At 36.3% G+C, this 26,978-nt stretch overlaps 1 long non-coding RNA gene across 4 annotated transcripts in view; it reads left to right on the top strand.

The window, feature by feature from the left end:
- LOC147912030 (uncharacterized) overlaps positions 1-23,958 on the top strand; it is a 49,828-nt gene extending 25,870 nt beyond the window's left edge. The window contains exons 2-5 of one of the 4 annotated variants that reach the window (XR_015550403.1): positions 4,699-4,772; positions 6,175-6,233; positions 10,981-11,098; positions 16,803-17,062. This is a non-coding gene — a long non-coding RNA (uncharacterized LOC147912030). Of the gene's footprint in view, positions 1-4,698; positions 4,826-6,174; positions 6,234-10,980; positions 11,099-16,802; positions 17,063-19,533 lie in introns of those variants that run through there. The other 3 variants (XR_015550401.1, XR_015550402.1, XR_015550400.1) reach the window with 3 other exon arrangements.
- The last annotated feature ends 3,020 nt before the right edge of the window (positions 23,959-26,978 follow it).

Raw genomic sequence — 26,978 nt, 5'->3', positions numbered from 1 at the left:
TGTCTTTTTCAATGTGTTTTTTTCTATCTAGTGCTACAGAACTTTTGTTTTACTAATTTGCTCAATAATTTTCCAATATACAACCATACACATCATACCCAAACACACACACACATACACACACACACCCATATGTAAATTTAGCATAATAGGAAAGACACTGAAGTAAGACATCTGTGGTTTAAATCACATATTCAACACGTAACTGTGTTGGTAACTTTTGACAAGCATTAAACTCTGTCTTCGAGGTTCTTTATTAGGATAATGGGGATAAATGTAGTGGCTATTTCACGAGGTTGTAAAACCAGTTAAACAAATAATCTTTTTAAGAGCTAAGTGCATTGCATAGCACATACTAATAACTCAAAAAGGTTAACTGTGACATTATTATTATTTTGCTAATCTTTCAATTGTGTACTTATGCTTCTATTTCTTGATTTATTTATGCTCTTTTAATTTGTTGCTATAAATATGTGGCCATTAACACTTCATTTTTCCAGCTCCCTTTAACATTTTCTTCTCATTAGTATTTTTGTATTTTGGGAAAGATATCACTTACAGTTAATACTTATGTATAATTATTTTAATCATATTCCTAACCCGATGACAATCTCTTGGTTTGTTTCACACAATATCTTCCTCATTGCTTAAACTCTTTCTTTTTCTCTCTCTCTCTCTGTATTGTTCAAAGTAGTCAATTCATTTTACAGTGAATCCAAGGTACTCTGGAACACACTGTTCTTTTAGATAACTGACACTGTATGTCATATATTTCTTTAGAAGCTGCATAAGCTGAAAACTCATGCCTGGAAATCTTACACCCGAATATAAATATGAGTTGCGCAAGAAGATCCACATGAAAGTCTGGAGGAAGATACAAAAAAAAAGGGTTCAGATGATTCTGTCCCATAGATTTTTCTAGCCAACATTTCACCAAAACCCCATGCACATTCACTAATCTGTGAAGTGCATATGAAGAGAAGCCACATGAAATTCTCCCTGTCCATAGTGGGTCTCCCAGTAAGGACCTTGATATTTGTGCAGGTGCACATTCTTCAGCTGTACAAGGACTTCCGCTGTCAGCCTGCTCAGGATGGTATCTACACCATTACAGATGAGCTGAGCTATGGTGAATCTTCTCTACCTACAGTTTTTTTTTATTTGGTTGCACTTTAATAGGTGGAAATTCACTTATATGTGTCTTCCTTGTGTATACCTCCTTCGTATGGAATTATGATTCAACCACCCAAGTCTATGATTGCATCATTATTTTCTCCTCAAAACATCCTATCCTCCAAACCTGTTCTGTTGCCTTCCCTCCCTTTTCTCCTGGGTACTTTTGCTTCTTTTAAAGGACATTGATTTCTGTTAAGGCAGTTCCCGGGATGTGGACTTTAGAAGGAGAGAGAAGTTTCCTTCTACTTTTGGATACTGCCTTTTCATACAAAAATATCTGCTCATTAGAATATAGTTAGGAAAATGAGGTGATTCACATTTATAACTTTGCTTAATTGTTGACTTTCAAAATATGTGTCTGTTCTATAAAACGTACAATGTTTTTATATGGCTTGGAGGTCCTTTATAGCAATGGATTGGTCATCCCATACATTCTCTCTCTCTCTCTCTCCCCTTTCCTATTCCTATCTCTGTCTTTCTCTCTCTCTCTCTCTCTCTCTCTCTCTCTCTCTCTCTCTCGGTATTTATCTCTATCTCTATCTTTCTCTGTCTCTGTCTGTCTCTTTCTATATATTTCTATTTCTCTCTCTCTATCTCTATCTTCTACCTCTATGTCTATCACTATCTATCTCTATCTTATCTCTATCTCTATCTCTATCTCTATCTATTTTCTCTCTATATATCATTCTATCTCTATCTCTATCTTTCTGTCTCCCACTCTCTCTTATTCCCAAGATAAAGATTTCACTATAGATTGTTCCTTTTCTTTCTTATTTTCCTTTATATTTTTTAAAGTTTCCCATTATTTTAAATATTAGCTAACATAATAGGCATAATATCCATCCAACAGACCCATAGGATTATGCTTCTCCTGTCAACCTGGTAAATATCATTGACTCAAGCATTTTCCAAAAGGAACCTTTCTTTTTGACCTAGCTGAATCACTGTCCAGATACGCAACATCTTTTGATGAGCATAGAAAACTTAACCTAGTTTTTTGTCCTATTTTCTAAGTGTAGTGATCCTTCCCCCACACTTTCCATTTCAGATTGTTTTCTTAATCACTTTTTTAGTGCTTGGCTACTTGGGAGCTGAAAGGCAAATTTCCTTGCTTCATTTCATTTGCCTTCTAGAGTGTCAATGTTAAAGATACTTAAACAGAGACGTAATCAGAGGTAGAGGGGGAAACAAACAATGAACAATTTATGATCCATTAGCTCCTATGATTTTCACCTTGCATCCTTCCTCTAAGCGTCAGCACGCTGCATTGTTTCAGATTTGCACACATGACCCTTCTTCTGTTAAAGCCAGTCTATTTATTCTCTTGCCATCACAGCGGTGGATAGCAGAGTGTGCCAGATTCATCTCAAGGAGCCCATCCTACACATCACTCAGGGTTTGTTTTGAAGGCAGGTCCACATTCCTTTCTTAGAAGGCCACAGTTTTTTGTTCGGAAATGTCACACAAACTCTCAGTTCAGCTATAGGAATGACTTCAATTCCCACAAAATGAAGAAGGGTCTTGGCCATTGCATGCCTTCCTGGTCTTCCTTCAGATCTCCTTTGATCCAGCTCTCTGTTTAACCCTGTGGGTATTCGAATCTGCAATATATCAACTCACTTTTTCTGGCTGGCTAGCTCAAACAGCAGTTATTGTGGTAATTCACCACTGAGGAAAAACATTCAATACTGAGGTTATGCTGCAGAAAATGCTGCCAGAACCAAACATCCTAAACTACACACTTTTATATGTCTCTTTCTCAAATACATTTTTCTCCTAAAAAAAAATTGTTCTCCTGCATGTTTTCTCACATACTTCCCTTTGAGCAGTACCACCCATTATATCTCCACTTCAAATTATTAAAAATATATGTTTATATTATGCCCAGTGGCATAGCAGTTAAGTGCACGTGCTCCGATGCGGCGGCCCGGGGTTCACAGGTTCGGATCCTGGGCACGCACCAATGCACTGCTTCTCAAGCCATGCTGTGGTGGCGTCCCATATAAAGTAGAGAAAGATGGGCACGGATGTTAGTCCAGGGCCAATCTTCCTCAGCAAAAAGAGGAGGATTTGTGATGGATGTTAGCTCAGGGCTGATCTTTCTCACTCACACACACACACACACAAAAATATATATACATATTTATATATTTTTCTCTCAAGTTACAGTCTAACATTTTCCCATTTTAGTACACTCTTTGTGATTACAACTTAGTACATGTGAAAAATCCAAAGCATTTCTTCCATGATTTGGGTACACGTCCTTCTATTTCACTTACAGCCCCACCAAAATATTTTGCAATCTAAGTAGTAATGTTATCCAGCAAACAATACTCAATGAATAATTTAAAGGGAGTTAATGTATTCACATGTATATTGTTAGCAAGCAAGACAATATTCATGGCTTCTACAATTCTAATTTACATAATTGTTCATACAAACATAGGTGTTGTTTCTTCCTTCTTCTGTCGTCTACCCCCTGTTGGCATTCCTCTTAGCTATCAGCTCATGGGATGGTCTGTCTTTGTCTGTTAGCATGAAATGGACTTCCTCCCTGGACTATCCGAATCATCAGTGATTTTGCCATAACTAAGAATCTGCATGCATGCTTTGTCAATGGATGATGATTTTTTTTCCCACTTGGAAGGAACAAACTTTTAGGAGTTTTTGGGAAGTGAACTGAGGATGATTCTTGATGACTGGGTCTAGAGGAAGACAATATTTGTACCAAAAGCCAACAGTGGAGAAGGCTCTTAAAATTAGATTAATATGGCAGCCCCATTCTGTAGGAGTCTCTATCCTCTTTCAACAGCCACCCAATGCTTGCTCAATGGGCTTATGAACAATAAGGCCATGGTTTCAAGATTGGGGGTTATCTTCATGATAAATAATTTCGACTTTTTCTCAACAGGACTGGACATGGCATTCTCCACTGTGTCTGCAGTAGTGACCCTTCTTGAGCCTCTAATTTAAGACCCAACACAGGGCAGACGAGATGATCATCTGGTGCAAAGTATAGTTCATTGGACTCCTTCCTTCAGAGAAGAAACGGGGGTTTTCTATCTCTGGAACAGACATTCATTCAGGACTTATATTTGCCGTTCCTTGCTACTGTTCTTATGATTGCAATCCATTTGTGCTCCTTTCTCATCTTGCTGTGCCATACAAAGTTCTTCTGATGAAGGAAAGCATTTTATAGTGAAATAAGTAAGATAACATCTTGACGCCCACGAAATTCACAGGTCTTCTCGTTAGCGTATCATCCAAAACTAGCTGGGATCATGGAACAATGGAATAGTCTCCTGAGAATTCCAAGATGGAGCCACTAGGGAAACAACATCTTTCCAGGTTGTGCTCCTTTTGCATAGAATTCTACGTAGGCTCCAGATGCTGTTCTCCCCACACAAAGCTCACAGGTTTATAAAGAGCGAGGAAATGAGAAGCTAGGTCCAACATTTATATCTTAAACCCACTGGCAGATTAGTCCTCTTGATTTTGTGTTTCTGGGTTCTATATTTTTAGAAATACCATCATCTATACTGGAAATGCTTTACTGTGCAGTGAAGGATGAAGTTCCATGAAGGAGAGCTCCAAGGGTGTGTGAGTTTCTAGGAACTGGAATAAAACAACGAAAATCTAACTCAGATGGGTGTGTCTAAAATCCCTTTATGTTTCACTTCCATAAACCAATAAGATTTAGCACTTTCATCTCAGCCCTACTATTTAATGTTAATTTTTGCTTTACAATTTTCTTTGACTAGTGCTAGCGTTCTTTCTTTTTAACAGGCATAGTTAGTGCATAAGTGTGAGTTCTCAGACGAACTTTTGAGTATACAAATAAATATTACATTTGTGATATGCCATCTTAAAACACATAGACCATTCAACAATGAATCATGATGAAATTAAAATTGAGCGAAATACCAACAGAAATGAGCATGTATGTTTACAAAAAGACATATACATAAATGGTCATTTCAGCATTATTCACAACAGCCCCAATGTCCGGAAATGTCCATCTACAAGAAAGTACAAGTAAATGTTTTATATATTCATGCAAATGAATACAAGCAACGAGAATGAGTGAGCATTAGAATGGGCTCAAAAACTACATATAAAGACATGGATGATTCTCAAAACAGGTAAAACACATCTAAGGTGGTAGACAGCAAAGTGAGGTTACAATGGGGCAGTTACTGGAAGAGGAATGAAAGGGCATTTCACAGCTGGTGATAATGTTTGTTTCTTGATTTGAGATCATTCTGTTTCATAGTTTGGGTACTTTTACTTTGTGAAAAATTCATTACATGATACACTCAGGGTTTGTAAACTTGTCTGTACTTGTGCTAGACTTCAATAAATAGTTTAAAAAAATCAGGCATGAAAAAGAAATGTAACAATTTGAAAGCACTCAGTAGCTTTCCTAGAGTAATTATCATAGACAGGTGTTTCTTGCAAGGTCTTGACTATTCTCTGAGACAACCAGGTCGTATTCCCACTGTAATTCCATAGCCTTGTAGACACCCTTGGCACATCGTGAAGTGGGGTGAGGCTCCTGTCACGGGGGGCTTGGTGGATGTGCCAGTCTCGTTCTCTGCACCCCCAGTTCTGGGCTTGGATGAGTTCTCAATTTTGCATCTGGGACTGTGAATGTGGCTGTATCCTAATTTCTGTGAAGCTCCATGCAAACCTAGCCCTAGATGATGGCAGGCACCTCTCTTTTCCCCTGCATCTGTCCTCTCTCTGACAGCGTCTTACCTCAAGTTCCATCCTTCTGTGGAGCATTCATAATCCCTTTACTGCAAAGGAACCAGCTTTGATTGTCTCTACCTGCTTCCAAACCAAATCTTGCTGTCGTAGGGCTTTATCCTCACCACTGTGTCTGCATTGCTGTGGTCCTCCAGCTCAGTGGATATGATATCTTTGTTTGGTTAGTGTCTCCATGACATGTTTGGGGGTCCCCTTCTAATGCTGCTTCTGTTACTCTGTTTCCATAAGGCTCCAGAGAGGAGGATCCAAGAGTGATATCACTGCGCCCTCGTGATGGAGTTTCATACGTAAGTACTGCTCAAGATTTTGTTCAAACACATTTTATTCCTCTTCACCTTACGCTATCCTCATTAATAGTACACCTAGTTATTTTATAAATTCCACTGGGCCCACGATCACGGTGTCTGATTTATTTCTTCCTTGTGGAAAGTGACAGTGTTGTGGCAAATCATGGCCAAGTGGTAGTTCATCGCTGAGACAGTCTTATATATTATTAATTAAATATAAAGAGGAATGTCAAACTAGCCCGTTATAAATGGTAAAATAAAGGAGAAAAAAGGGAAAAGAAAAACCTCTTACAGATGTATTCATAACATTTTTCCCATTCGGATATTTTATGATGTTTTATTCTTTTTTTAAAAAATAAAAAGTTTGGTCTTTTTATTCAACACATTATGATATTTAATATTTATTGGTTTGAGCAATTACCTAATTAGTTATTAATTGGTTGATCCATATGAACTCCTTTTATATATTTTATAAAAACATTGCTTTTAGTGATGAACTTGCTCCTAACAGACACGGTGACCATGATCTAAAGGACATTACTAATTCAGTACCAGCACATCCTGGATCTGTGTCTGGAAAGAAACATCACTAACCTCCATGACAGACAGAAAATGAAAGTCCTGAGCAAAGAAATTGAAATTCTCTACTACGTCTTATGTAGGAACTGTTCAGTGGGCTTCAATGTTATTCGTTTTTGTTGTCGCAAGTATATCAGAGCCATAGAGGTGACCTGAATAAGCAAAGCACCAAGTATCAGCATCCTATTATTAAGGAAGCATTCTCTTTAGTGTCTTTCAAATAAAATCTACATTTTAAAAAACAGTTGCTTTTGTAAAACGAAGATATTGGGTGACTTGTAACTCATTGCTGAAATTTTGAGTGGAATGAAGAAGACAATGTAACAGCTCCAAGGGAAGGATAAAGCTTACCATGAGAGTTTTTTATTCCTCTTTTAAAAGAGCATAATGTTTCCTTGGAAACATTAGTGTTCCTATTCAAATGTACTGGGGAGGCAAATCTTATTTTAAGTCTTACTGAGTTTTTTTGTTTTGTTTCCCTGAATGTGTCCTAATTCACTCAAGTCTTCCCAGAATGTAAAACTTTCTGATTCCCAAATTACCTCAGTTGCCAATATGAGGAGGCAGGTTTTACTCCCAGTTTTCACATCTCAGGGCATTACAAACAACAGCTCAGCACGATCGAGCAGGGCAAATCTGTGTCTTAAAAATTAAGCCTTTCCGTACTCAAATACATACAAAATGCAATTTTGGAAAAATATGGAAATAGCTTATCTAGAAGTCAATTTAATTCCAGCTTATTTAATGTACTTCAGATCATTTAGTTTAGTATTACTTTAAATTACTACTTCTCTCCGTGAGTTGTTTATTGCTCATCGTATTCAAGCACTTTTGGTTTTTTCTATCTTATTAACATTTTTACCCAAATTTTGAGCAAATGAGTAGGAGCCAGTGAAACCGAAGTGTCTGTTATGGATTTACATAATAGTGAATATATTGAGGTTGTGGTGGAAACACAATTACTCTAGGCTGTATAATTTTTATTGGATTCCTTTCTCTTTTACTAACTTGTTCACTCACTCAGTGGACAAATATCAAATTTGTCACCTACTCCCCACACTGTTCTAGGCACTTGGGTTACATCAGTGCACCAAACTGTCAAAGATACCTAACCCTGTGGGCCTCACATTCAAGGGGACATAGACGGGAAATAACGAATAAACAACATAAACCACGGAAAATGTGAAAAAAGTATAACTGGTATGGAAAAAAATAATCTGGTCTACCCTTGAATTCCATAGCAATGGGTTACCATACTTTTATTCATAATTTCATTTTTAACATAAGGATAATCTGTTAAGTCTGACATCTAATGATCAAAGATTACTAATCCTTCTTATTTTAAAACTCTAAAATGCTTCCTGATAAATTAGATAGTTAATTTTAGAACTATCAGACCCAATAGCTATTTTATTAAACATTTTATGAAAATGGAATTCACCTGAATGTTCAAAATAAACTAATTCATGATAAATTAGACTGCACAATTAGAATTAACCTAGAGTTGGGAAAAAAATCACACTATAGACTAAAGATTTGTATCCCACCAAAACTCATATGATAAATCCTAATGCCCAATGTGGTGGTATTAGGAGGTTGGGCCTTTGGGAGTCGATTAGGTCACGAGAGGGTGACCCATATGAATGGGGTTAGTGCCCTTGTAGAAGGGACCCCAGAGAGCTCCCTCACCCCTTCTGCCTTGTGAGGGCACAGGGGGAAGACAATCATCTGTGAACTAAATAGAGGTACCTCACCAAACACCGAATCTGTTGCTGCCTTGATCTTAGACTTCCAGCCTGCAGAACTGTGAGAAATAAATTTCTGTTATTTATGTCACCCAGTCTATGCTATTCTGTTATAGCAGCCTGAACGGACCAAGACAAACAGCATTGTTAAAATTGTATTTTCTACTTGTATTATTATAGAAAGCCAAAATGTAAAAGCTGGCTAAACAAATGCCAAAATTCTGAGAGGGTATGCTTCCAAACTTTAGTTATTACGTGAACTAAATTCTATTACAAATTCCCTCAGAAGCTCCTTAAAAAGACAGATTTTCAGGCCATATTCCAGATGTTCTATAGAGCTGGGATGTATCACATATAATCTGGAAGGGAAGAGAAAGTCAACAATGGATCTTTCAAATCCCACACTCGATATTTAATCTGTAAATCTCATGTGATAACGCTGTCTGCCAAGCATCCATACCTCACCTGTTCTCAAACAGAGACTTGAGTTTTAAGCAGACGCCACCCAAAACTTACACCCTGTGGTTTTTGTGGGACTTCCCCCACCCTCCAGTTCCCACTGTGTGCATTTGACTGAAGGCTGTCCATTCTGTACAGCTTATCTCTTTAATGCTTGATTCAGAATGAGTATGTGACCGGACTTGAGCCATCTATGTAAATTCCAGGAGATTTGTGGGAATTTCAGAATGTAGAGGCTTTCTTTGCACTGGAGTTGTTGAGCAGGAAGGATATGATGCTGGAGGTGACCATGACGCCACATGGACTCAGGAAGAGTCTGCTGAAAAATAAAGCCAATGTAGGCAGAAAATGCCAGGACACTGAGATGTAAGTAAGAGACGGCAATGTTCTAATGAGCATTTTGGGAGCCATTGGATGGAGCCACATATGAATCCAGTGAATTTACGCTTTTCAGTTTGGGGAAGATTCTCTGTCTTTTCTCTCTCTCCGTCTCTCTGTCTGTCTCTATCTCTACATCTCTGTGTCTCTCTCATTCTCTCTCTCAAGGTTGGGTTTAATTTTCTGTAACTTGCCTCCAAAATAATCTTGGCCAATGCCAATTCATCCATGCATTCTTTCCAAGCCATTCCTATCAAGCTGCTGGGAATAATTCAGTGACCATTTAAATACTTGATAAGAGACAGTCCCTGCCCACATAGTGTACGCAGAATGATGGTGTCACCTCTGCCTGTCCTCCATCGGAAGATGGAGCTAGCATGCAAATAAATCTCACACAGTGTGAGGAAATGGTGCTAATATGAAGAGAAACATGTTATGTTAGCAAGGAGGCAGGAGTGATCCACTCTGCTTCAAGAAATTGTAATTAATTGCATTTCTCTATTTCCATGACAACATTGAGCAATTATTTAGCCTGGGACACCAGATCCTTGAAATAATATTAATTCCTTCATAATATTATTTTGGAAAGGAAAGTAGAAGTTTTAGTAACTTTAAAGGTAAAGATCATAGAAAAATATTACAAGTTGATTACATATAATATATCCCATATACATGTATATATGTACACATATATCTTTATATACCTACACACGCACACATATGCATATATGTATTCTGTATTCCATATTTTTGGAGCATTCATTTTCCTTCAAGTGGTATACATGGACTTCATGAAACATGAGATGGAATGTCCCTAAAATAACTCAACATAAAATGAGATTTCTGCAGGGATTTAACTTTTTGCATTGCCGAACAAATATTCCATCTTCGACTCACAGTATGCAGAGACAGTTTCACTTAAATAGTACCACTTGCGAAGATAATAGAACAGCTATTTACAGATTTCCTTGTAGGTGTGTGGCACTGTGTTACAGAATGATAATTGCCTGCTTGCAGAAAAATAAGCTATTGCTACTGTCTGAGAGAATCCTTTGGTCTAATAAAGCATATCTTTCCTCCCCCACCCATTTCAGAATTTGGAATAGCTGCATACCACCTCAGAATCCAATGGACATGCACAATGTTAATTACCTGAAAATACGTCATCATGTTATTTCTCTTCAGACCCTCTTTGATGTCTCCAGCAAAAGCTTTGTAAAGATGGTTTCTAGACATCATTAGGATTCTTTTTCCCGATTTTAGTTGTTTTTCAAATGATGGATAAACCAAAATAACATGGATTCATTTGGTATAAAAATAATTTTTAAAATAGACATCTTTAGGACAGATTATATTACAGTATCATATCAATATATTATATAATATGTGTTAATATAATGTAATTATTATATATGGTATTCCTTTTTCTGACTTTAGTTTTTTCTGTGTTTTCTTTAGTTTTTCTTGTGTTTTTTTTTGTGAGGAAGATTGGCTGTGAGCTAACATCTGTTGCCAATCCTCCTCTTTTTGTTTGAGGAAGATTGTCACTGAACTAACATCTGTGCTCATCTTCTTCTACTTTATAGGTGGCACGCCACCACAGCATGGCTTGATGAGCGGTGCTTAGGTCCGCACCCGGGATCTGAACCTGCAAACCCTGGGTCACCGAAGTGGAGCTTGCAAAATTAACCACTATGCCACCAGGTCAGCCCCTGAATTTACTTGTTTTTAAATGATTGATAAAAGAAGATAACATGAATTTTTTATAAAATAATTTTTAAAATAATGAGTGTATCCTTATGACAGATTATATTATTAATTATATCAATATATTAACCTATTATATTAATATTAGGTATAATATACTATATAATATTAATTACTATAAATGTAATTATTCTACTATATATCGTTACTATATTATTATATTTTCGCACAGTTTTTTAATCTGTGACAAAGTGAAATGCCCTCTAAAGATCACGATGTTTGCCTTGGTATACAAACACATTCAACAACAGTATTTTTCAGTGTCTGTACACGTTAAAGAAGCAAAAGTTGCTACGTCTATGGAGGAAAAGTCCTTTCGGAGGATGGTTTGTGTAAAAGCCTTTCTCATATGAATCATGTTAACCAGCAGTGGTAAGAATACTACCAGTGCCAACAGTTTAAACCTGACTAGACAGCTTTGAGGTCTCTCTTAGGTTAGGTGCCACCTGCCCCCCTACTATTAGTGCGCAAACATGACCAGCATTGGCTGAGCTAAGTTCCTGCTAGCCCAATAAAGAAACACACAGGCATAGGCACATTGGCCCTCTCATAGCTCGGTACATAGGAGCTGCTCTGACAGTTACAGAGGCAGCGGCCAGCAATCCAGGGAGTTAGGAATCAAAATCCCAACTGTTAGTAACCACCGATCTGTGCTCTGTGTCTCTATATTTGTTTGTTTATCTTCCACATATGAGTGAAGTCATGCACTATTCGTCTCTCCATCTGACTTATTTAGCTTAGCATAATACCCTCAGGGTCCACCCACGTTGTCAAAAATGGCAAGACTTCATTTTTCATGGCTGAGTAACATTCTATTGTGCATACATATACACACCACATCTTTTTAATCCATTCATCCAACAATGGACACTTAGGTTGTTTCCGTGGGGAGAGGGCAAAAGGGATAAAGGGGTGCATGTACATGGTCATGGATGGCAATTAGACTATTGGTGGCGAATACAATGCAGTCTACACAGAAGTCAAAATATAATGATGTACACTTGAAATTTATATAATGTTATAAACATTATATGGTTTATATATATACCAATGTTTATTGGTAAACATTGGTTTAGCAATGCCACTTTGATAAAAAAAAATTTTTATCCAAACTTTAAAAAAAAATATTTTATCGAGATCACGTTGGTTTTTAATATTGTGTAAATTTCAAGTGTATGTTATTATATTTCGGCTTCTGTATAGACTGCATCATGTTCACCACCAAAAGTCTAGTTTCCTTCCATTACCATATATATGTGTCTCTTAACCCCTTCCACCCTCCCCCCACCCCCTTCTTCTCTGGTAACCTCTAAGAATAGGAACAAGCAAGGATGCCTATTCTCACCACTTCTATTGCACATAGTACTGGAAGTCCTGGCTAGAGCAATTAGGCAAGAAAAAGAAACAAAAGGGATACAAATTGGAAAGGAAGAAGTAAAACTCTCACTATTTGTGGATGACATGATTCTATATATAGAAAAGCCTAAAGAATCCACCAAAAACCTATTAGAAATAATTAATGAATATAGTAAAGTTTCAGAGAAATCAACATACAAAAATCAGTTGCATTTCTATACACTAACAATGAACTAGAGGAAAGAGAAATCAAGAAGACAATCCCATTTACAATCACAGCAAAAAGAATAAAGCACCTAGGAATAAATTTCACCAAGGAGGTAAAAGACAGTGTAGTTATACACTGGAAGCTATAAGACATTATTGAATGAAATTCAACACATAAAGAAATGGAAAGATATTCTGTGCTTGTGGATTGGAAGAATAAACATCGTTAAAATGTCCATACTATCTAAAGTAATCTACAGACTCAATGCAATCCCAAACCGAATCGCAATGACACTTTTAATGGAAATAGAAGAAATAATCCTAAAATTTATATGGAAGGAAAAAAGACCTCAAATAGCCAAAGCAAGCCTGAGAAAAAAGAACAAAGCTGGAGGTACTGTGCTCTCTAAATTCAAAATACACAACAAAGCAATAGTAATTAAACAGCATGGTACTGGCAGAAAAACAGAAAGATCAATGGAACAGAACTGGGAGCCCAGAAATAAAACATCTATGGACAGCTAATCTTCAACCGAGAAGCCAAGAACATCCAATGGAGAAATGGAAGTCTCTTCAATAAATGGTGTTGGGAAACTGGACAGCCACATGCAAAAGAATGAAAGTGGACCATTATCTTACACGATACACAAAAATTAACTCAAAATGGGTTAAAAAAATCCAAATTTTTAACTCTAAAGTCTGTGCTGTAACATTTACTGGAAACCGTTAAGAATATCTCCTTGCATGCCTTCTATTCATCAAGGATGGCATATTCCGTCTCCTTAGATGTGCCAGGAGCAGATAATATGGAATATTTTTTTCCCTCTCCTCTCCTATCCTGCTCTTGTGTTCTTTCCCTCCTGTCCCTTGCTCTTTCCTTCCTTCTTCTTTTCTCTCAGTCTCTTTCTCTTTCTTCCCTCCCTTCCTTCCTTCCCTTCTTTCTTTCCTCATTTCTGAAAACGAGCTCACTAAATTGAATTCTGTCTAGCAGCTACAACCAGAAAATATAAAATGACTATTATATTACATCCAAATGTGTGGATTAGAGAAGTGGAAATAGCTGGTCTGGGAGGGATATAGAGAATGAGACAAATATAGAAATTTTTGGTGTAACATTGTGACAAAATATTACAGTAAGAAGAAAACATGCTTTGTAGTGTATCTCCTTGCCCTGTTTTTGGTCTGCTACATTTTAATTTCATGTGCTGGTGAATTTTATTTTCTGGTATTAAAACAGATCTAGGATTTACTTTACCAGCATTTCATCATTCATGTGATACTAGTGAAAATTTTCATATATTATTCTGGTTGTTATAAATAGGTTAAATAATTTCATCCTTATAAAATTTTGATAGTATTATTAAAATAGTATTACACTTTTACAGAGAAGAGACGGGCCCAGAGATATTGAGTAATTTATACAAAATCATACCTTAGTGACAAAGCTGTGACGTAGAAACAAAAAAAGGAATCCAAAGCCCATGTTCTGTTCCACCATATATATTTCCTCCCATTATTACATTATAAATATAATTGCCAACACATAAGCTTTTATGCAGATTCTAAAGACAAATTTATGTATATCTACATATGTATATATGCAAATAGATAGATGATAGATACATGTTAGATAGCTAGAGATAATCAGTGGTTATGAATTTTTTAAAATATTTTAACTCAAAATTATTCATGACAAACCAAAAACCTTTTCTTTGTGTTAGGGTTATATCTCTTAATAGTTACCATATTAGAAATTAAAACTGAAGAATACATATTTCTTTCTGAACTCATTCAACAAGTCAAGTAAACAATTTGGTGTACACATTAGCAAGTCTAATTCTGAGCCCAGGGACATAAGAGCACTATCAATACATTCTAGATTTATCCCCTCAAAGTATGCATTTTGGATTTCTTCTCTTATTATTTGCCCATTCATTCTTTTGCCAGTAATTATTCTGGACACTGTATCTTCCTTATAAATTTGCAGGAATTTTGTATATATCTAGATATTATTTTCTTGGTTGTGAGATTAGACATTGTAAAAATGTTCTTTCAATTGATCGATTCTTTTACTTTTATCCATATTTACCCTATGTTTTGATGGTAAAAATATTCATCAGTTTTCTTCTTCTATACTCTGTATTTTTTTAAAAAGAAATGCTTCTACAACCCTAAACCACGTGGATGTTTTCCTATATTTTCTTCTACTAATTCATAACCTTTACTTTTCACACCTAGATTTATCTATCTAGAATTGAACTTTGTATATGGACAAGGAGAAAGATGCACTATTATTTCTTACACAGAGAGAGCTAGTTTTTCTAGTGCCGTACACTAAACAGTCAGTCTTTTTGCCTTGAACTATGACACCAAATGCACTGTTTATTAAGCTGCCATATAGTCATCCTTTTGCCAATCCCGTACTACTCTATTGGTCCATGTCCAATCCTTGGACCATTAACATTTGTGGCTTTGTAAAATATTTATCTGGTAAAACAGTCAGCTCTACTCATTCTTACTTTTTAGCATTGACTTAGCTATTCTATACTTTTTATTATCCATATAAACTTCAGGACATGTTAGCGGAGTTTCGAAAGAACCAATGGGAATTTTGATTGGCATTTCTTTGATAGCATGATTAAATTTGGAGCATAATTTATACTAAAATGTTAGTCATGCATTCCAAGATCCAGATAATCATCTTTATTAGTTTGTTTTCGTTTGTTGACCTTGTATGTTCTTAGATAAGTTAATTCCCAGATTTTTAATTCTTTTAAATTGATATTGCAATGAATATTATTTGCATTATACTTAGAAGTTCATTATTGTGGAATACAAAAACATTACTGAATTTTAAATTAAATCTTCTAAGTTTATATTTTAACTAGTAATCTTGCTGGGTTGCCTTATTAAATCTGAGTCATATTTTTTCTCTCTCTCATAGGTGATCACATCTTCTGCAACTAATGGCTGTTTTAACTCTTCCCTTCCAATCTTTATTCTGTTAGTTTATTTTTGTTTATACTATTCACCAGGATCAGCAATATTATAATATAGAGTAATGATTTTGTATATGTATACACACACACACACACACATATGTATATCATGAAATATAGATAAATATGATGAATTATATATATAAAATCTCCACGGGCAGAATGCCTTTAACATAAAAGCCATACCCGTGAATGTTTATGCCTACATATGAACAAAGCAAATAAGAATATATAATTAACAATAATATGTGTAATGTGTAGGTAATCATATTTGGATAGGCCTTGATAATCAAAAGAGAAATATCAGAAGCCATAAAGAAAAATAATTAATTTATGTAACTACATAAAAACTAATTTATCCCTGGCAAAAGATCCCAAATTAAATTCAAAACCAAATATGACACCCTAATAAGGGTTGGGTAGTTTTTTTGTAAAGGGCTAGATGTTAAATATTTTAGAATTTGTTGGACATATGGTTCCTGTAGCAATAAAATTCTGGCATTATAGCCTCAAAACTACCACGAATAATATGTAAAAGAAAGGGTAGAGTTGTGTTTCAATGAAACTTTATTTATAAAAAATGTGTCACAGTTGGTTGACCCCTCACTTAGAATAAAATGTTTGTCATAGATATAAAAGAAAATGGATAAATAATATTAACATTCAAGGAAATTTTTATAAACTAATCCAATAGAAAAATTGTTAGAGGATATGATTTAAGTATATATGCATTCTTTTTGTATATGAATGTTCTGTCCTTTAAATGCAGGTAGGAATTCACAAAACAAAATTTATTTTAGTTTCTCAGTGGAGTGAGTGTCAGGAAACATGGACCTAGAACACTTATGCCAAATCCTTATTTTTTTCTCTCTTTCCTATCATTTAATTTTGGTTACTTCTTGTTTTAATTAGCCTGATAAGATCTGCCTAGGTTACCAACACCTAAAATGTTTAGTCTTAGAGGGTATAATTTTAGCTTTGAAATCAGAAAACAGCCCCTCTCTCAAGGAGCGAGTTTCATCATTTATTTGGCGTCCATGTCCGAATCAGCGGGATAAATGTAATCCCCTCTTTTACAGAGACCAAGCTGAGGGAAGACTTCCACCAAATACTGGCTACAAATTACAAGTGAGGTGAAGGGCCCTGAGAATCAGCTGAGGTCCTCAGAAGGCAGCTTTTGCCTGGATCATCACAAGTCATGGATTTGGGGAAGTTTGGGTCTTTGGCATAGCATTTTTTTTTCTCCATTTTTCTTTCTTTGACCTAGAATTTTCTGACTTGCTGAATTTGCCATTTGGTTACTACATAAATAAATACTTGAAGTGGTACTTTTACATGATCTTGGAGAAAGCGTTTCATGATATCCCTTAAATAAACCTGAATTCTGAATCATTCAGCAGTCCGCTGATAGGCCAGATCATTTTCATGTGCTGGTTCTCTGTGTATAGTCAACTCCTGTTCCAAACAATTATGACAAATGAGAAACCAACACTTCATTGACAGATACCTTCAAACACCTTTTCCCTCCAGACTCTATTCTAGACCTTTAATATATATTTCAAAAGGCTGGTTGGAGTTTAATCATTTTTCTTTGTTCCCTTACAGAATAAAGTTAGGAATACAAATGAAGAGAAAAAGAAAAAAAAAAAGAAGAAGGTCTATCATCATTATTACGTGGTCAGGCACTGAAAAATATAGGCAGCCATATAATTTCTTTTTTAAAGCTGCAAGTATAGTAATTACTTCTAATCATTAATTAAATGGCATGATAGTGATTAGCATGATGTAAAAACTCAACCCATCCATTTAACACTTACTTACTTTACTGGTTTTAGCAATGTATTACTTAATTCTAATATGTTGCACTGTACTTATTATATAAAACAATGTTTACCCCAAACTGTTATTTTCTCAGAGATACAAATGTCAGTCCATTTAGCAAATTGATTTTAAATGAGAAAAATCTAAACAGACAGGACAGAGGGAGGAAGGGAAGGAAGGAAGGGAAGAAGGAAGGAAGGAAGAGAGGGAGGGAGGGAGGGATGGGAGAAGGGAGAAAGAGGGAGGGAAAAACACAAGGTTTGATTTGTTTTTGGAAGAAAACAAACAGAAAAAAACTTCATTAAGGAGATCAGCGAAGATCTAAGAAAGCAGAAATGTAAAAAGCAAATGGCTGAGTAGTATTCCATTGTGTATATATACCACATGGACAAATGGATAAAGAAGATGTGGTATATATACACAAAGGAATAGTACTCAGCCATAAGAAACGATCAAATCCGCCATTTGTGACAACATGGATGGACATTGAGGGTATTATGCAAAGCGAAATAGGTCAAAGGGGGAAGGTCAATTACCGTATGATCTCACTCATTAAGTAATAGATAATAACAACAACAAACAAACACATAGAGACAGAGATTGGATTGGTGGTTACCAGAGGGGACAGGGGGAGGGAGGAAGGTGAAAGGGATAATTCAGCACATGTGTGTGGTGATGGACTGTTAATTAGTATTTGGATGGTGAACATGAGAACATGATGTAATCCATGCAGAAATAGAAGTATAATGATGTACACCTGAAATTTATACAATGTTATAAACCAACGTTACCGCAATAAACAAACAAACAAAAAAAAGCAAATGGCATGCGACACTCAAGACTTCTCTTCTTCTACCTACCATATTAATTTTCCTGATATACATTCTACATTATAACCTAGGCTTGTGATTTGTGCATACTCTGACACATCTTTGTCAGAGTATTGAAGAAGTCATGTAGCGCTGTAGTTCTAACCTCACCTATAAAGAGGCACTTCTGCAGTTATGGACACACACACATCTCATAAAGACTATCTGGAGCTTGATCCCTAAAGACAGCTGTGAATGGTAGCAGGACGATTCACAGAGTCAGAAGTGGGGTAGTGGTCATTTATAGACATTACACCATTCTATTTTAAATGGATGCACATTTCTTACTTCTTTCTGGTCTTTAGAGATTTGTTTCTGCTACACCATTTAACCATTTACTGACAATCTGCAATTTTACAAAGATGAATTACTTTCCATCTAGTAAAAACGAATGTTTGGGATAACTTTAATCCACTGTGTATTTTTAAATCCTAATCTTATGATCTTTGAAGTTATTTTTTAATTTTTATTTCAATTTTGACAAAATAATTTAGTATTCTTAAATTTTATGTCTATATAGATGCCTAATAAATAGTTTGGGAATTCAAAGCTACAAGGTGGTTAGTTGACATAAAACTGATTAATTTATTTAAAGGACACAATTTCCAAATCCATGTTATTACTGAGCTATTTGTTTTCATTAATATGTGATAGATATTTTCACTCAATGAGATTAAAATGACATTTTCATTTAAGGAAAATGTCTTGGATCTGGGATCCCATTCTTGTTAATTTCATATTTTTGCAACACTCATATTTAAACTATTCATTATTTATTCTATGTCTACTACACCAAATTGAGTGAAATCTGCTCAGTTGTCTCCCTTGATATTTTCATGGCATGTATATATATTGTTACGTGGAAAAAGTAATAAGTGCTCCCTCAGAGAATTGTGTGTGTGACTATCAAATGAGTTACTATGTATAGAGGGCCTGGCGTGTAGTAAGCTCTATGTAAGTGTTGCTATTATTGTTATTATCCTAATGAATTGGCCATAGGAAATCTCGCTACAGTACAATGACTAAACAAATATAAGCAACACTCTCTCCATAAAACTCACATGATATGACTCACATACTTTCACATAATATGACTGAGCCTCCTTTTTGCCCTTCTCAGGCGTCATTTCCTCATCAGTGATGTGGCTTTCATGATCATTTCTCTTACAAGATATGAATAGAAAGGTTACAAAGCACTCTTCCCGTGTGATGAACTGGATCTTCAGTTAACGTGTGAACTGGTTCCCTTGGAAACTTGACAAATGTAGAATGACAACTGTATGAATCAGCTACCTCCTCTTTGTAAAAAAGACACCTGATTGGAACGCTGCCTTGGCTTGGAAGAAGAAGAAGTACCCCAGAGGCAGCCATGTGTTTTGTGTTCTCTTGAGTGTCTGACTCCAATACTGGGTGGGTTTCCTGCTGGGACCCCGTGGTCCACACCCGTAGGATTGTTACAGGGAGCGATGGTTCCTGTGGAGTAGGAGGTACCTTCTAAGCCGGGAGGGAGATGCTGTGATGATGCCCATGGGTGAGCTGTGGCCCCATCTTGTTTATCTGAGCAAAGTGATGACATGTATAGTCTGTATTAACCAGGACTTTTATTCTCTGATGCTTTGACATCTTGGGGTCTTTGCTGACCCTAGAGGAACTGGCCCTTCCGGGGTTAGCCAATTCCTAGAGATGGTAAACAACTCACCCAAGAGTATACTTCTCAAATGCAGACCAACCAATCCAAAGCCTACACCCCAACCACCTCCTTTATCAGAGTCTCATGCTTGGGGCCACTATCTGCCTGCCCTAATCTCTCCTAATCCTAGACCCCACAGGAGTTTTCAAACTCCCCCATCATAAGCCTGGTTACCTGCCTCACCCATTCCTTCCTGCAGAAACCACAATAAAAGCTCTTGTCCACAGATACTCCCCTCCTTTTGCCTCCTCACCAGCTCTGGTGCTTCTGCAGGTGGCCCTGCATGGCGTGATGAGCCCCCTCCTGTTGGGAACTGTGAGGAACAAACTCTCTTTTCAATAGCAGTTGTCTCCTGATGTGTTTTCCTTATTGTACCTCAAATTTTCTATTAATACACTATATTTCAAAACATAGCCTGGTGTTATGAATTGGAATGATTGTTGGACCCAAGGAGACTCTCTGATGAGCATTGCATGGGGTGACTGTTTAGTTTTAATGAGACATATAGATATAAAATTGCACCTGGCATAAGTCCTTCTTGAGGGCAGTTTTCCAAAATAGATATTGAATCCACTGTCCAAAAAGTAAGTTGAGTGCCCAATGCTCAGGCTTGCTAACATCCAACCTTGCTTCAGCAAAGTTGCTCTGAGCGTCATCACACAGAGTTTGAAATTGCCTTCTTTTCTTTGGAGCATAATTAGAATAAAGCCCCAGGTTGTGGATCATAGGGAATACTTCTGCAACTCATTCACTTCAAGCTGGCAGATTTCTGGGATTAGACAATTTTTGCTTGCCTCTCCTGATTCTGGTCATATTGAGAGCAGCTATAAATACCTAGGTTTTTAAAATGTAAATGCATGCCTCGGTGTTTAAAGCTCCCTTCTCTGCTAGTAGAATATTTAAAGCAGAGAGTTTATTTGATCATCTTTGGAATTTATGATTCCATCTTACTAATGGCCCTATTTTGATGTAGCTAATAAAACTGATGAATAAAATATTGCTTAATATCCGAGAGTTGCAAATAACTTCCTTTAGGACTAGCAAAGAGACAATTGAACTTTGAAAACTGACATCAAACTGGGTTTAAATATGAGAGCTGAGAAATAAACACCAGGAAGTTGGTATTGCCTGACCTCTTCAGGAGGGGGATCTAAGATGCAGAGATGAGGTCAGAGGCTCATCAAGGAGATTGCTATATTACAGATTAAGGTGTCTCAGGGTGTCTCTGCCTTCAGCTTTACTGGGAGGTGGTGTCCTACAGCCTCACGGACAATGAGAAGTACTAGGTCCACTAGCATAGGAAGATGTGATAGATGTATGGTACCAGCCTTCTGGACAAAATGACATCTGTAGGTTCTCTTATCAGACGACATTTAACTTTGTGGTTTAATGACCAACGTGCTTTTCCAGCTGTGAGGATAAGCTGGGGTCTCTAAAAGTGAAAACATAGCCAAATGACCCAGGGCACTTCTAATGGATATGTGAAACTAAAGAGAAATATTTTATATCGCTTCACAGGACCCTAATTCTCTGTACAACTATCTTTTTGGAGAGCAGTCTTCAGAACCTTATATCATGTTTAGGGTTAGTTAGGAAAGTTACAGGGACTTGACAGAGCTAGGAGTGAAGATTTTCTCTTTGAGGAAAAATTTTTTAAAAGGGGGCATATCACTAAATACACACCACAGCATCTGAAAGTCCAGTGTAAACTCTGATATGGTCCCTCGACATGCATGCTCACACCTCAGGTGGAGCAGAGAGATTGGTCCACAGCTTCTGCGGGTAGAGACTCTATTTATATCCCTTGGCAGTGAAATCCTGGGAGTTCCTCTACTCACCATGCAGCCAGGCAATATCTTGGCTGTTTCTCAGATTTTCCTTGTTTTTCATGACCTCTACAGTTGAGGAGTAGTGATCAGATATTTGGCGGCATGTCCCTCAGTTGGGCTTTGTCTGTTGTTATTCTCATGATTATACTGGAGCTATCGCTTTGGGGAGGAGGACCACATAGGTGAGTTGCCACGCTCATCACATCATCAATATGACTTATCGTTGCTGACGTTAACCTTGAATACCAGGCTGAGGTCGTGTTTTCCAGTTGTTCCACTGTAAAGATACTCTGTTACCCCCTTAACATACAGTTCTCTTTGGAAAGAAGTTACGATGCACAAACTACTCTTAGGATCGAGGAGTTGTGCTCCATCTGCTTGAAGGCAGAGTATTGACATAAATTATTTGTAATTTTTCTGCATGGGAGAGTTCTCCATTCACACCTCATTCTTTTATGAATTAATCCTGGATGATATAATACTCTATATATCCATCCAGAATAATAAAAGGAGTATCTAGTGAATCTCCCTCCTCTTAGTTAAGACAATCTAAAAGGGATAATACAAATTCAGCAATATGTTTTGTTACCAAAAACACGTAGTTACTTTTCAACACTAAAGGGAATTCCAATATACCCAACTCTTAGTTACTTGTTTTTCAAATGCAATATAAATGCAGCTTTGAGTTGGGACTCCAGATAGGTCAACAAACAGCAAATTTACAAGCCTGCACACCCTCACGCTACTAATTAACTACACCAAAGCAAACATGTGCCTATAGACAACATCATGAGTGGATGTGTTTACCTCAGGGTGAAGGCTTGGATTCACGTTTTGTCTGCACGTATTATTATTCAGGATGTAACCAGCAAAATTGTTGCTCTTTCCTGGGTCTCAGTGTCTTCTTATGGAAAAGAACAGCGTGTCCCTTCTGTAGCCACTGTGAAGATTGGAAGAAGTCATGTATGTGTGGTGCTTTTCATAATACCTGTTATTTAATGTACTTCTTTATTAGTTTTTCATCGTAATATATGTCTTGATGTACAGTTATTTATTTACCTGCTATTTTAATAATATGAGAAGCTTTAGATTTGTTCATGAAGATGATTAGAAGGCCTAACCCCTATGTGTACCCTGACTCGTAGAAGGAAGGAATGATGCTGAAATGCAGGCAACATTGGAAATATGGGGGATATTTCCAAAGTTCTCTGACAAATAGAATGCAGAAATTTGCATCGTAATACAACCACATATTGCTTAATGATGGGGATAAATCCTGAGAAGTGCATTGTTGGGCAATTTCATCATTGTGTGAACATCAGAGTGTACTTACACAAACATAGATGGTACAGCCTACTACACACCTAGGCTATATGGTACTAATCTTATGAGACAACCATCATATACGCAATCCATCATTGACTGAAACGTCATTATGAAGCACATGACTGTGTAAAGATCACCTGATTTCAGGTTTTGTATTCTGATGTTCCATTAAAGCTATTTGTCATTTTTTAATGCTGCAAATAATGAGTGAATATCAGATTAAAAATATGTAAGTAGATCATTAATGACATTTATCAAATATGAGAATTCAATTTGGATAAAGCAAAAATAAATGATTGATCTAGAAATATTTTTACTTCTAGATGAAGAGATATAACAAACTTTCCACACTGATTTTCTATCAAAGTAGTAAAGGTTTTAGGGAAATATAAAATTACAATTTGTACTTTTTTTTATATGATATGAGATGAAGAAGAATATTAGCAAGACTTAAAAATTATCAAAATTTGACTGAAAGAATTTCCTAGTTTGAAGTCTATCAGATAAAAAAACTGGTTCCTAATCATTCTAAAAAAAAATCTTTCAGGCAAAATTTATTTTTTCTGAAAGGGTTTGATGCAGTAGAAGATAAGGCAGGTAAAATACATTTGTGGATAGAATTGTCTAAAATATTTTCCTGTTTTTTTTTCTTAATATCGTCTAACTATTTGGCATAATAAATCTATTAAGATTACATTCATTTATGTGAACTATATTTTTCTCCTTTATAAAACAGAGATTAAGAGGAACTGGTAAGTACATCATATAACCATATAAATATAATGGGATTACTTTCTCCCTTAAGAAGAATCATTGCTGCTTGGAGTAATTTTTCCCAAAGAAAGCCTGTCCACTAGATTGATGATCATTACTTCATAGTTTAAAAAAAATAATATTGTACACTGCATTCCACCATCAGAGTTGGACCCCTGAAAAAATATATAATGGATATCTAGTATGTCTAATAATTTGTGCAGAAATCTTTCATAGAGAGGTTTTTGTAAACTGTGAAAGAAGCTGCATGATTTTCAGAGATAGAAAATGCATGTGTTAATTTTTCCTAATAAGAATATCTCTAATTCGCTGATACTAAAGTCGCTGTTAAATAGAAATACCCTGCTGGTCTCCTCTGCAGGGGAAGAATTCACATGGGCTGGGAGTATTTAAAGCAAATGGCAAAGAATTAACCAGCACATACTTTGTTCTAGCCGTGCATGCAAGAATGGGTAGGAAGGATGACAGAAGATGCCAAATGCCTTCAAAACCAATGACAGGGAGATTCTGGATCTTCTCTGCCTCCAATCATCTTTTATCTTCTGGAGTAAACAAAGACTAGGGCTTCCATCCGTCTCTTCTGCCCATCACCTCTTTAGACCCCATTGCTAAATGCTATCAAGAGCCAAAGACACATCTTGTAAAGTAGAAGACATTGGTCAGGGCTTGGAAAGGATGGAATGTTTGGTTTTCTTTTGATGGAGTGTGTGTGTGTATGTGTGTGTGTGTCTGTGTGTATATGTTCATGAGTATTTGGGTACCATCTCTTGCTTAGTGGGCAAAACCACAAAATGGCTAAGAATGGATGCAGGTAATAGACGATCTGCTGAAGGAAGCCATTGGGGTTGTTTACATCGTAGCTCACTGCTCACACCTGATCCAATACATACCCCAGGGTAGGAAAGTTCATAGAAATTTGGTAATGAATTGTCGATTTTCCAAAAGGTCTTCAGTGCCCACTGATACACAGTTGTGATACTATCAAATCACAGCTGATTGAATATTTTATTTTGTAAAATTATCAACTCTAATTTTTCTAAAATATAACTAAAAATAATCTAAGTTGTTCCAAAGATGGCAAGAATGAGGCCAGCCCTGTGGCTTAGTGGTTAAATTCAGCGCACTCTGCTTCAGCGGCCTGGAGTCGGTTCCCAGGCATGGACCTACACTACTGGTTGGTGGCCATGCTCTGGCAGCAACCGATATAAAAAATAGAGGAAGATTTGTGTGGATGTTAGCTCATGGTGAATCTTCCTCAGGAAAAAAAAAAAAGATAGCAAGGGTGACAACACAAACCTGTTCAATTTTCTCTTTCGTCTTTTAAGGGTCAGTATATAATGGCCATCTACTACCTAATTTTTGTCACCCTGAACAAAAATCCGACGGAAACTGGCTTTGCTGATTGAGTCAAGAATAAGTTTCCCTATTTTGTTTAGTAACTTCTATGGGTATTAAGCACTTATTGAGCACTTTTGTCAACTAAAAAATTAAATGCATATGGCACTGGCTTTATAAAATGGATTTCTGTTTATATTGAATTAATTCAGACATTCAAATGCTTGACAAAAGGTATTAGTTTGTTAGATAAGTTAAAGCCAGACCAAATTAAATAGGCCATACAGTGGACATCTATATATATTTATGGAAAAAAATAAGTAATAATCTCAAAAACATAATTTGTTTTAAAACTTTATTTCCTAAAGTAGAAACTTATCTAATATCAATCAGCAAATAATTTTCCATATATTTAAATCACAGCATAGCAAATAAAATTGATTAAGTACAGTTTTATTTGTCACCTGCTTACTAATTTAAAATGTATATTCTACAAAGATATTCTATAAAAAGTAAGTTTTAAAATGAAAAATCAGAGGTTTTAAGCATTATTAAAAGAAGTAATTTCAAGTTACATTGGTTCTTTTAATGTCTTTCATATTTTTCTCAACAATTGCACAAATCCCGTTATTATAATTACTTAATTGGACTTATTTTGTTCAAGCAAGATATAAAAATTTTTGGCCTGTTTGTTCAGCCTCAAATATGTCAGTCATGATCTAACAAAAACTCTTTACTCTTTATGAATCAACATTATTTTCCTCCAACCATAAAATGAAGGTGGTGAATGAAATGATCTCTAAAGTACCTTGAATTACCAAAATTCCTTAATATGTCAAGACAGATGCATTCATATGTTTTAGGAAATAGCACTCTCTCACACTGAGGTAACCTTGACTTCGATACTAAAATACAACAAAAATAGTCATCAACACATTTGTTGTGTGTGAAATGTGAATTGAAAGTACTTAACTGATCTAAAATAAACAACCTTAATGAATTAGAATGAAATAATTAAGTCAGAGTTCTTTCCATCAATAAGGAATATTCATCCCAACGAAACACACTGTTACATTTGTTCTTTTTCGTCTACTGCTCAGCATTCATCCTTCCATCCACTGTAGCACTTCTGCACGACATCAGTTACCATCCCCACTCATTAGGTCTTTGCCGAGTAAACAGAAGCTGCTCTAGGTACTCCAAGGAAGAAGGATTTTCCTGCAGAAAAACAGAAGCTTACGTCACTCAGAAGAGAAGAGACAAGCTCATTTAGAAGGTAAGACAGATTTGGGAAACCTCAGTGGAAGCTTCTGGCAACACCTTGTTTTCCACCATCAAATCCTCTCACCTGGAACTTTACCTGGCGAAGGCAGTCCTTACTATTGTCTATGTGATGAGGAAACACTATATGGAAAGAGGGATACTGGGTTGACAGTAGAAAATCCAGCACCAAGACTCTCAGGCTATTTGACTAATATTATGGAAAAGTCTGTCGATTTCCCAACAATGCATCTTTGGGCATTTGAACTTTCCACGGCAAGGATTTTCTACCAACTTTGGATACCAGTGTGTCATAGACACCTTGAGTGTCACCTTAAGCAATTGAGGAGG

This window comes from Ceratotherium simum, chromosome X, assembly GCF_057802395.1.
Source record: "Ceratotherium simum simum isolate JZ-2026a chromosome X, ASM5780239v1, whole genome shotgun sequence".
Taxonomy (NCBI): Eukaryota; Metazoa; Chordata; class Mammalia; order Perissodactyla; family Rhinocerotidae; genus Ceratotherium; species Ceratotherium simum.
This window is presented reverse-complemented; position numbering and strand designations above follow the sequence as displayed.